This window comes from Ctenopharyngodon idella, chromosome 23 (genome assembly GCF_019924925.1).
Source record: "Ctenopharyngodon idella isolate HZGC_01 chromosome 23, HZGC01, whole genome shotgun sequence".
In the NCBI taxonomy this organism is placed as follows: domain Eukaryota; kingdom Metazoa; phylum Chordata; class Actinopteri; order Cypriniformes; family Xenocyprididae; genus Ctenopharyngodon; species Ctenopharyngodon idella.
The window spans coordinates 5,848,154-5,860,233 of NC_067242.1; the positions used below are offsets into that span (position 1 = coordinate 5,848,154).

Here is a 12,080-nt window from a genome sequence, read left to right on the forward strand (position 1 = left end):
ACGCTTTTCCAAAGCTTTGGATCTTTGAGCTTCTGCAGAGATGCAGCTGTAAGTGTGATCTAACCTGATTACAGCTGCCAGCTGTGAAAGCTCACTGGAGTCTTGAATGAAAGAGACGCCCTCCACCCAGAATCCCTGTAGGTGTGTGGGAAGAGCCCAAGTAAGATTTAAAAACCAAAAACAAACAAACATATTTTTAAAATCTTAAATACAATTATTGTTTACACTGACAAACAAAATTTGGGATACTTGTAACAATAAGATTTATTTGACTTCAGTCTGCAGATGGTTATGAACAAGGAAAATATACCAGCTAGAAGCAGTTTCCTTTTGTTTTAGTTATTTCGATCTGCTCAGTAACAGAGGTGTATGCTTAGCAATAATGGGCACTGAACGAATCATAAACAAGGACAGCATTAAACTTTTTAGATTTTTATGCAAATGGAAAATAATTGTGTTTTTTTTAATACATTCCATTCAAAATCTGAGCAAGTATGGGCATGATACTTCTACAATTATTAGTGATCTATCAATCAAATATTCTTCAGTCTGTAAGTACAGTATGTTGGCACATCTGACAGAGCAGCTATGTGATCAGACAGGTTTTATAATGTCATGGGTGTTTACAGACATGATCCCACCCATATTTTGTAAATCACTATAAATATTAAGATGAAAAACTACCACCAAAACAGCAAATCAAGAGAAAAGACAAGAGCAGACATCCAAAGATAAACTGTTGACCAACTGCTGGCATTTAAAACTTTACAGTAATACAGGCAAATAACTAACTTAATAAAAATAATCATAACAATAAATTTATTTCACATTTTATAGCACAATGTTTCTTCATACGGTAAACATGTTTACCCTGCTTCTGTTATCAGGTAAGCCAGACATTTATTAAATATTTTGACTTTTTTAATATTATACTGTTTAATAATATTTTCTATTAACCATAGAAGTTGCTATTCTGTGTAAACATTTTGACTTTTTCAGGCTTCTTGTATTACAGTTATTTATTTATTTTATTTATAAAATAAAATTATTGATCTACTCATTTTGCATTCAATTCCAACTAATCATTTTGCATTAATTCCAACTAATCTTATGTCTTATACAGGTTTTATCAGCTTCAGCTTCAGTGTTCCTCATCAATATGTCTTTGTGAAAGAATCCAAGACTTGGGTAGAAGCTCAGAGATACTGTAGAGATAAATACATTGATCTGGCCACCATTGAAAATGATCAACAAACAAACCAGTTAATCAACACATTCAAAGATGATTCCATTGATTTGGCCTGGATTGGACTCTATGATGATCTGAACAGTTGGAAATGGACTCTAGAGGACAGTGATTTCTTCAAAGTGGGAGAGAAAGACTTCAGGAACTGGTTTAAATGGGACCAAGTGAACTATGGAGGACAATACATGTATGTGTATATGAACATATACAGTGGGATGTGGTATTCAACAGGCTGGTATAACAAATGTCCATTTATCTGCTATGACGGTGAGCAATTTCATTGTATGGGACAAATTATAGAGAGAGAGAGAGAGAGAGAGAGAGAGAGTGAGAGAGAGAGAGAGAATGAGAGAAAGTTTAATCATTCTGAAATAACCAACCACTCTCAACCAATCATTTGATAGTGAAAACTGCTGTGGGGCTTTTCAAGTAATTACAACAACATGCTAAAAAATGATCGTGATTTTAACGGTAAAAGACTGTAAAAATGCTATGGTGAAAAACTTTTAATTGGTTAACAAATTTTCCGTACAATATACAGGGAATAACTGTAATTGATCTAACCGTACATTTAATGTAATTTTACAGTAAAATATCGTTAAATTTACAGTTTTTGGAAGTGAAAAAGAACAAGTACTTTACTAAGTAAAAAAACGTAAATTGACATTCCCATAATTCCCTGCATGACACTAAAATTTGATGTATCTTCTTAGTTTCTTCTTAGTTTTTTTCTAATCCGTTATGTAAATTAGGGTTTTATGTTACATGTAATGTTGTTAAATTAATGCATTGCATAAATTTATTGCATTTTCTTTTTTTTTTTATTTCATGTGTGTTACCATGATGGTGTTTAGTGTTTGTGTGAATGACACTGTGCACCTTCTATAGTATTAACCTTCTCAGCTGGAAAAACTTGCTTGTGATGAACTTTGAATCATCTTGTGACTCTTATCACCACTGTGTTGTCATTGGTTGTCAGTGTACTATAAAGGTACAAAACAAATATTTGTTCTTCAATAGGATGGTAAATTAATATTATATCAGTTAATGAAATATGGTATTTTTCTGTAAATTTTAGTTAAATCCGTAAACCTAAAACTTTGCCATATTTTTTACAGTAAATTTCTAGCAACCACAGCTGCCGTTTTTTTTTTTTTTTTTTTTTTTTTTACCGTAAATTTAATTTACCGTAATTTATTTATTTTTTTTTTTTACAGTGTACGATACTAAAACATGATATACCATAATATTTTTATTTATTTTTTTACAGGGAGAATGAATGCTAGTGCAAGTTATGTGTTTGTTTCCCAGTACAAAAACTGGACTGAAGCTCAGAGTTACTGCAGAAAACATCACACAGACCTCGTCAGAATCAGAAATGAGACTGAAAACTACAGGGTTCAGTCATTAGTTCCATATGATTATTATTACTCTGTTTGGATTGGACTGTACCGAACCAGTTATTGGTCAGATCAGAGCAACTCTTCATTCAGTAACTGGAGGACAGGAGAGCCAGATAGTACGGGATCCTGCACTGTAGTTTCTTTTAGAGACTCTGGGAAATGGACTGATGAATTCTGCTTCTCTAGATTTCCTTTCATTTGCTACAGTGGTATGTGTATCTCTCAGCCTAGACTGTAATCAATTAAATTGCATTAATTGCAATGATACAAGTCTTCTCACCCTTTTCTTCAGCTGTGAAAAAATGACATGTAAATAAAGTAAAATTTCTTTTTACAACTACAATTTTACACTTTTCTCCACAGTGTCATCTTTGACATCATCCCACCAGTATCACTTTGTTTCTGAGAATAAGACCTGGGCTGAAGCTCAGAGATACTGCAGACAGAGTTACACTGATCTGGCCACCATTGATAACATGGAGGAAATGAACAGGCTGATTAACACAGTTAATGGGAGTTACAATGGTTCAGCCTGGATTGGATTGTATGATGATGTACTAGGGAACAGCTGGAGATGGTCTTTGGAAGACAATGATTTATATCAAGAAGGAGAGAGAGATTTCAGGAACTGGTATCATGAACCGGACAACAAAGGGGGGAAAGAACTGTGTGTTTACATGGATTATAATGGCAAATGGTTTGATGAGTCATGTGACAATTCTAACAAATTTGTTTGCTATGATGGTAAGGACTTAATTTGTTAGATGTGATTATAATTTTATGTGAAAATTTATTTGCATATACTGTATATTTGTTATATATTATTTCTCAGGTAGAGCAAATTCCACACAGAATTACATCAAAATCAATGACTGGAAAACCTGGTCAGAGGCTCGTAGATACTGCAGAGAACACTACACAGATCTTGCCAATGTGAGAAATCAAACTGAGAACCAGAGGATCCTCGAAAGATCAGGTGGAAGAGTCTGGATCGGCCTGTACAGAAACAGAACTTGGTCTGACCATCAGATTACCAGTTATGAAAACTGGAAACCAGGAGTTCCTCATTTACTAGAGCAACCAGATAATGGTGTACAAGATTATGTGGAAATAGGTTTTCAGCAATGTACTGCTGTATCACTCAAGGATTCTGGCCGATGGACCGATGAGAACTGCTTTCTCAGCATCCCTTTCTTCTGCTACAACAGTGAGTTCATTGAGATCTTGTAATAAACTTCATTCCCAACAACATTTTATACATCTGATAGTATCTGTTTATGCTGCATGGAATAGTCTGATTTTTCTTTTTCTTTGGTATTTTCTAAAATGACTTGAAGGCTCCTGCACACAATCTGCATGCACCCGTGAGTACCACTTTTTGTCTGAGAATAAGACCTGGACTGAAGCTCAGACATACTGCAGACAGAGTTACACTGATCTGGCCACCATTGATAACATGGAGGAAATGAACAGGCTGATTAACACAGTTAATGGGAGTTACAATGGTTCAGCCTGGATTGGACTGTATGATGATGTGAACAGCTGGAGATGGTCACTGGATAATGCGGCATTAGAGGGAGGTTTTAAAAGCTGGTATGTCCGGCAACCAGAGAACTGGGGTGGACAGAGTCTGTGTGTGAAAATGTACACATTCTATGGTTTATGGTATAACGTTCCATGCTCCAGCTTGTATTACTTTGTTTGCTATGATGGTAAGATGGTGGACTTCAACTGCATTGAATATAATATTTAAAAATAAAAGTACAATACCAATTATTCATAATATAAAAAAATTACTTGCAGGAAGAGAGAATGTCAGTACAAAATATGTGTTTGTTAACCAATCAAAAACCTGGACTGAAGCTCAGAGTTACTGTAGAGAAAATCACACAGACCTCATCAGCATCAGAAATGAGACTGAAATCCATAAGATCCAAAATTTGCTCCAGAATTACTCCCCTTACGTTGTTTGGATTGGACTGTATAGACCCAGATATTGGTCAGATCAGAGCAACTCTTCATTCAGTAACTGGATGACAGGTCAGCCATATAATGCTGGATCCTGCATTGTAGTCTCATTTAGAGACTCTGGGAAATGGACAAATGAAAACTGCAATACTGCATTACCTTTCGTTTGCTACAATGGTGAGTAGATGTCTGTCTTAAAAGATTAGTTCACTTTCAAATGAAAATTACCCCAAGCTTTACTCACCCTCAAGCCATCCTATGTGTATATGACTTTCTTCTTTCTGATGAACACAGTCGGAGTTATATTAATAAATATCTTGACGCGTCCAAGCTTTATAATGGCAGTGAACGGGACCAACGAGTATGAAGCTGAAGAAAGTGTCTCCATCCATCATAAACATACTCCACACAGCTCCGGGGGGTTAATAAAGGCCTTCTGAAGTGAAGTGATACGTTTGTGTAAAAAAACAAAAAAGATCCATATTTAACAAGTTATAGAGTAAAATATCTAGCTTCTGCCAGGCCGCCTTACAAAAAAAAAAAAAAAACTGGCACTGCGTCAGTTAAGCTTTTTTCGTAAGTTGAATATGGAAGGCGTAGGATGTAGCGTAAGCGGTTTGAACTGCGAGAGTTTTACACTTTCTTTGTAAATTAAATACAGAAGGTGATCTGGCAGAAGCTAGAAATTTTACTTTATAACTTGTTAAATATGGATATTTTTCTTACACAAATGCATCACTTCGCTTCATAAGGCTTTTATCAACCCCCCGGAGCCGTGTGGAGTACGTTTATGATGGATTGGTGGATATGGATGGATGCACTTTCTTCAGCTTCATACTCGTTGGACCCGTTCACTGCCATTATAAAGCTCGGATGTCAGGATATGTATTAATATAACTCAGATTGTGTTCATCAGAAAGAAGATAGTCATATACACCTAGGATGGCTTGAGAGTGAGTAAAGCTTGGGGTAATTTTCATTTGAAAGTGAACTAATCCTTTAATGGCCAATATTGTCTAAAAAATAAATAATGCTAAATTTGACACTTTCTCCACAGTGTCATCTTTGACATCATCCCACCAGTATCACTTTGTTTCTGAGAATAAGACCTGGACTGAAGCTCAGAGATACTGCAGACAGAGTTACACTGATCTGGCCACCATTGATAACATGGAGGAAATGAACAGGCTGATTAACACAGTTAATGGGAGTTACAATGGTTCAGCCTGGATTGGACTGTATGATGATGGGAACAGCTGGAGATGGTCTTTGGAAGATAATGACTTCTATCAGGAAGGAGAGAAAGATTTCAGGAACTGGTATCATGAACCTGACAACTTTGGTGGAAAAGAAATGTGTGTTCACATGTATTACAGAACCTGGTTTGATTCATCATGTGACAATGAGCATACATTTGTTTGCTATGATGGTAAGACATTTCATTTAAATTCTACAACTTATATTTATCAGTCCCTCAAGGCTTCAGCATGCTTCCTCCGAATGTGGGAGAGACAAATCTTGAACAATAACGCACTTTCAACCAGCAAATAAGTGTCAGGCAAAATGTGAGAGGCACTGTAATTAGTCAAGTTAACATCCTTAAAATTCTGTCCAAAAAGAATTTTAAAGAATTTTGGTAACCACACAGTTTTGGTTCCTATTGACTTCTATTGTATGGACAAAAACAATGGAAGTCATTGGGAACCAAAACTGTTTGGGGATATTTGACTTCCTTTACCTCACTGTACAAACAACAATTCATACTGTCGGCACAATAACTTCCTGTATGTTCTCCAAGGATGCATGCAGAAACCTGATACTGAACTGGATCTATCCTTCTGCCACATATACTGTAGTCCGAGCTCATTTTCAATTTGATGTCATAATATCAACCGTGAAGACTAATTCATTATCGATATCTTCAGAAATGTTAAATGGGTTTCAGAATAGCAATTTCCAGTTTGAGTTAAATGAGGTCTTTTATATTATTCTGAAGAGACCTTAACCTCAAATGTGAAATGTAAGTTGTTAACATGTTTCTGCTTGAGGACTACAATGACTGTCTCATTCATCAAGCTTGTTAACTAAATGGTAGTTGTAGTCCCTAATATAGAAACTTGTTAACATTTACTTTATGGCAAACAGTAGTTTCAAAATTCATGTTTGAGGTATGACTGCGTAGCAGTTGTTGTAAAACAAAATAAAAAATTATGTTAACATTTTATTTTACTCATAAATTGAAATCTGATACTCAAAAATGCATAAGAGATTTCATAGGAAATAACCCATCGCTTGAAAATGCTAAAAATGTTTCTTTTAGAATATTTAGAACTTAGGCTAAACATAGACTAATGTAGAGCAACACAAATTTCCCTCTAGTTGTGCACATATTCTTGTCCATCTCTAGATTAACACCAGCTCCTAGTGTTGAATCAGATCGACTAAAAATGGACCTAAATCTAATGAAACTATGTTTTATGTTAGGTAGAGAAAACACCTCTCAGAAGTATATCTGGGTATCTGAAGGAAGAACCTGGACTGGAGCTCAGAGCTACTGCAGAGAGAAATACACAGACCTGGCCAGTGTGAGAAATGAGACTGAGAGTCAACAAATACTGAATGTCACATATGAAAATTCTGTATGGATTGGTCTGCACAGAAACAGACTGTGGTCAGATCAGAGCAACTCTTCTTTCACATTTTGGAGACAAATGGTCAGGAGTAAAATTGCACAGCCAGATAATGGTTTGAACACACCAGGATGGGCTGGTACTCAACACTGCACAGCGGTGTCTTTACAACAATTTGGCCAGTGGACAGATGAGCGATGCTTGGACAGTTTGCCTTTTTTCTGCTACAGTGGTGAGCAAATATACAACACCTTCTATTACAATGATTGAACTATACTGTTACAAGGAGAAACAAGCAAAACCACTAATTCAATAACAGATTAATCAAATAAGGAATGTATTGTAAATTCCTTGTGATGTTACTGTCTAATAATCAACAAAACTATTTTTTTATTATTATTATTTTTTAATTACAGTACATAAAATAGTGTAGAGGGATTTTTGGTTTGACATGGACATATAGACAGAGGTGCACAAAACTTCTTTTGTCTGGTTCCCAAGAGAGCACCTGGAGATGCTGTATGGTGCTCACGCTTTACGCGGCGCACTTATCCTACAAGCTGTTGCCATCACTTTCCTCCTGACTGCTCTTCTCTCTATCTTCTTTTCTCTCTAACATGGTAGATGATGATGATGATGTTTTTTTATTTTATTTTATTAACATTAATGACAGAAAACAGCAAGAAAATAAGGCTGCTGTCACTTTAAGATCGAATGCAGGGGCTGAATATACTGAGTACTGACACTGGTTTCTTTCTCAACTGTTCAGTTATGTGACTGTGTTTGTTCAAGCGCAATTAACCTTGAAAGAGGAACCAATTCAGTGTTCGAGCACTGTCTGAAATGCGCCTCTCTCTCTCTCTCTCTCTCTCTCTCTCTCTCTCTCTCTCGGGTGTGTGAGGCTATGTGCACAGATAGCAGCAAGCGAGTCCAATTTTCGACCTTTTCTTTCGCATTTAAAATCATTTGAGTGAGTAAATTGGCAAGACAAAACATGTCCAAAAGATAAACTTTCACTCTATGATAGTTAAACTTAGCAGTTAGTTGGAAAATCAATTGTGTGGCGAACCGTGGGGCCTGGTCTATACGAATCACGGATCAACTGTGATCCGTTGCACCCCAAATAATTAATGAACACGATGGAGAAAAATCTTACTCCAGTAAGTAAACGTGGCCCTGTCTCCAAAAATGTTGGCTTCCCTCCACGTTTTCTGCTGCTCATTGTTTTTTTTTACCGCGCACCAATTATGTGCACCCATGCATTTAGATGGTCAATTCCACAAGGATTTATTTTATAATTATGCAGCACTGACCTTTTTCACATTTGCACAGGTGATACGGTGGGGTTGAGAGTGGAATTCACAAGTGTGGAAAGTTTGTCAAAGTCTCAGATTGAAGACTTGGTGATTATTCAAGTAAGTACCTGGATGTTAATACAAACACTCAATTCAATGTACATAAATTTAAATTCTATTTTAATTTATTTACATTTTATTTATGACCATGCAATTTTAAAGGTACACTATGTAACTTTTGGCCTTCTAGCAGTTAAAAAACAAAACTGTATTTATTTTGCGGAAGAACATTGTTTTGATTGTGCTTCAGCTGTGCATGATGACGCTTGTTGCATTCTCTTTTTGCTAGCAGACTCTCCTCTTTCTGTGTTTTCTTTTTAAAATGGGTGATTCGCTGGAGGCTCGAGATTTAGCACGTTCCATATCAACCTTTTTCACTCATCATGACAACTAACTTATGCCACTCTTACACCATATACAGTGGGTACGGAAAGTATTCAGACCCCCTTAAATTTTTCACTCTTTGTTATATTGCAGCCATTTGCTAAAATCATTTAAGTTCATTTTTTCCCTCATTAATGTACACACAGCACCCCATATTGACAGAAAAACACAGAATTGTTGACATTTTTGCAGATTTATTAAAAAAGAAAAACTGAAATATCACATGGTCCTAAGTATTCAGACCCTTTGCTCAGTATTTAGTAGAAGCACCCTTTTGATCTAATACAGTCATGAGTCTTTTTGGGAAAGATGCAACAAGTTTTTCACACCTGGATTTGGGGATCCTCTGCCATTCCTCCTTGCAGATCCTCTCCAGTTCTGTCAGGTTGGATGGTAAACGTTGGTGGACAGCCATTTTTAGGTCTCTCCAGAGATGCTCAATTGGGTTTAAGTCAGGGCTCTGGCTGGGCCATTCAAGAACAGTCACGGAGTTCTTGTGAAGCCACTCCTTCGTTATTTTAGCTGTGTGCTTAGGGTCATTGTCTTGTTGGAAGGTAAACCTTCAGCCCAGTCTGAGGTCCTGAGCACTCTGGAGAAGGTTTTAGTCCAGGATATCCCTGTACTTGGCCGCATTCATCTTTCCCTCGATTGCAACCAGTCGTCCTGTCCCTGCAGCTGAAAAACACCCCCACAGCATGATGCTGCCACCACCATGCTTCACTGTGGGGACTGTATTGGACAGGTGATGAGCAGTGCCTGGTTTTCTCCACACATACCGCTTAGAATTAAGGCCAAAAAGTTCTATCTTGGTCTCATCAGACCAGAGAATCTTATTTCTCACCATCTTTAGCAAACTCCATGCAGGCTTTCATGTGTCTTGCACTGAGGAGAGGCTTCCGTCGGGCCACTCTGCCATAAAGCCCCGACTGGTGGAGGGCTGCAGTGATGGTTGACTTTCTACAACTTTCTCCCATCTCCCGACTGCATCTCTGGAGCTCAGCCACAGTGATCTTTGGGTTCTTCTTTACCTCTCTCACCAAGGCTCTTCTCCCCCGATAGCTCAGTTTGGCCGGACGGCCAGCTCTAGGAAGGGTTCTGGTCGTCCCAAACATCTTCCATTTAAGGATTATGGAGGCCACTGTACTCTTAGGAACCTTAAGTGCAGCAGAAATTTTTTTGTAACCTTGGCCAGATCTGTGCCTTGCCACAATTCTGTCTCTGAGCTCTTCAGGCAGTTCCTTTGACCTCATGATTCTCATTTGCTCTGACATGCACTATGAGCTGTAAGGTTTTATATAGACAGGTGTGTGGCTTTCCTAATCAAGTCCAATCAGTATAATCAAACACAGCTGGACTCAAATGAAGGTGTAGAACCATCTCAAGGATGATCAGAAGAAATGGACAGCACCTGAGTTAAATATATGTGTCACAGCAAAGGGTCTGAATACTTAGGACCATGTGATATTTCAGTTTTTCTTTTTTAATAAATCTGCAAAAATGTCAGCAATTCTGTTTTTCTGTCAATATGGGGTGCTGTGTGTACGTTAATGAGGGAAAAAAAATGAACTTAAATGATTTTAGCAAATGGCTGCAATATAACAAAGAGTGAAAAATTTAAGGGGGTCTGAATACTTTCCGTACCCACTGTATGTGTCAAAGTAGCCAGATCAACTTTTCTGTATTTACGGATAGGACGACACACACACGGGCGAGTGACGTATGTACGCAATTACTTCTGCTACAAAAACCATCCTGCTAGGTCTAAAATATAAACACTTATAATAGGCTTACCATTGTGAATCAGGGTATGACAAAACATGTTTTCGAAGATGTATTGATGTATTGACTCATTATTTAAGTCAGGTTTCCTCAAATCTAGCCAGAGTTTAGCTCTAACCCTAATCAAACACACCTGAACAAGCTAATCAAGGTCTACAGAGTTACAGCTAGGTGAGTTTGATCAGGGTTTGAGCTAAACTCTGCAGGGCAGTGGCCCTCCACGGCTAGATTTGAGGAACCTTGATTTGAATTTTGTTAATTTTGAACAAAAAAAGTTACATAGTGTACCTTAAAAAAAAAAAAAAAAAAAGAATACAACAAGAATATTTTGAAGTGTAATGCAAAACAATTCACATTTCAGCTCCATGAAGAATTTATAAGGCAGGGACTTCCCAGCAACTTCACCTTCACCATGCATTTGAGAAACTATCGTAAAAAAAATCCATGAGAGACTAGGGCAGCATTTCTGTACACAAAGAAAATTGTTTTAGGTTTCAGTTTTTTAAGTTGATGAATTTCCTCTAAAGTTTGCAGTGCATATTTTCCCCTGTAATTTTCTGTAAAAGAACACAGATCTTATTAGGCAGTTATAATTTTTTTCTTTTTAGTGGTAATTTTGTTTGATTTGGCTATAATGAACATTATTTTTTGTAAGTATTCACAATGATTTGTTGGATATAACATAATAAACAAACTTTAAAATAATTTGTCTAATCTCTATTTATATGCAATAAAGTCTACTGCATGTATACTGTATGCAAATCTTCTGTATATATTCATTGTGAGCACACTACCTTGGGATGGATAAACTTTATTTAACATAGCCATTAATGTACAAATTAAATGTGTTAAAATGCCTGAAATAGTCGTTAGTCTTCGGAATGCAAATTAAGATATTTTTGTTGAAATCCGATTGCTCAGTGAGGCCTCCATAGCCAGCAATGACATTTCCTCTCTCAAGATCCATTAATGTACTAAAAACATATTTAAATCAGTTCATGTTAGTACAGTGGTTCAATATTAATATTACAAAGCGATGAGAATATTTTTGGTGTGCCAAAAAAACAAACAAAATAACAACTTATATAGTGATGGCTGATTTCAAAACACTGCTTCATGAAGCTTTGGAGCGTTATGAATCAGCGTGTCGAATCAGCGGTTCAGAGAGCGCCAAAGTCACGTGATTTCAGCAGTTTGGCGGTTTAGCACGCGATCCGAATCATGATTCGACACGCTGATTCATAACATTATAATTAAAAAAAATAACCATTTTTGTAGATGGTGCTGTTCCCAGCTTTCGCATGTACCCTCAGAT

The 12,080-nt window shown here is 36.9% G+C and overlaps 2 protein-coding genes and 1 long non-coding RNA gene across 4 annotated transcripts in view; 1 reads left to right on the top strand and 2 right to left on the bottom strand.

Moving 5' to 3' along the window:
• LOC127505683 (NACHT, LRR and PYD domains-containing protein 12-like) overlaps positions 1-12,080 on the bottom strand; it is a 312,016-nt gene that overhangs the window by 239,175 nt on the left and 60,761 nt on the right. The window lies entirely within an intron of this gene.
• Positions 1-12,080, bottom strand: part of apbb1ip (amyloid beta (A4) precursor protein-binding, family B, member 1 interacting protein) — a 182,204-nt gene that overhangs the window by 69,591 nt on the left and 100,533 nt on the right. The window lies entirely within an intron of this gene.
• Positions 5,686-11,325, top strand: LOC127505710 (uncharacterized). The gene is made up of 4 exons (XR_007927788.1): positions 5,686-6,046; positions 7,102-7,479; positions 8,580-8,662; positions 11,127-11,325. It is a non-coding gene; the product is annotated as an uncharacterized LOC127505710 (long non-coding RNA).